The sequence below is a fragment of the Cynoglossus semilaevis genome, chromosome 10 (genome assembly GCF_000523025.1).
Source record: "Cynoglossus semilaevis isolate Cse_v1.0 chromosome 10, Cse_v1.0, whole genome shotgun sequence".
Classification (NCBI taxonomy): domain Eukaryota; kingdom Metazoa; phylum Chordata; class Actinopteri; order Pleuronectiformes; family Cynoglossidae; genus Cynoglossus; species Cynoglossus semilaevis.
Window position 1 is genome coordinate 7,221,709 of NC_024316.1, and position 651 is coordinate 7,222,359.

Consider the following 651-nt stretch of genomic DNA (forward strand, 5'->3'; position numbering starts at 1 on the left):
CCTCTGCAGCTTCGGCAGGATGGGAGGTGCACTTGCACTCAAAGCATTGAGACTATTTTTTTCAGGCTGCATGACAAAAATAATAGAAACATTTGTTGATAAACTGAGTACAATTTAAGAGATAGAATACAATTTGTAATACATATATGAATATATACACATATATGGCTTAACTTGAATACATATATACAAGTTATATATGTTCAAGTTTAGCTTAAAAAAAGATTTCACTTCCAGAAAAAATAAAATTGACTATTTGCAAAATCCAACCAACCAAACCACCATTCCCATCCCAGAATTTATTAATTTCGCAAAATGCTCTAATTTGATGAGAAACATGCAAATAACCTAAAATTTAGATTTTTTTTTCTCTCGAAGTACCGCACAAGGGTTAAAAAACAAAAATTGACCTTTTATTCGGGTAAGGCTATAGTAAGGCATATTTTTGGTGATATTTTGAAATATTCAGATAAAATATTTTTTGGAGTTTTTGCACAAAATATTTACTTGGCAGCATGTTTTGCGACATAAACTTGCATTATGAGGCATTTTGGGGACTTTTTATTTTTATGGATCTTTTCACGATGGTAAGGCTATAGTAAGGCATGTTTTGGGTGATTTTTCAAATATTCATATAAAATACTTTTTGGA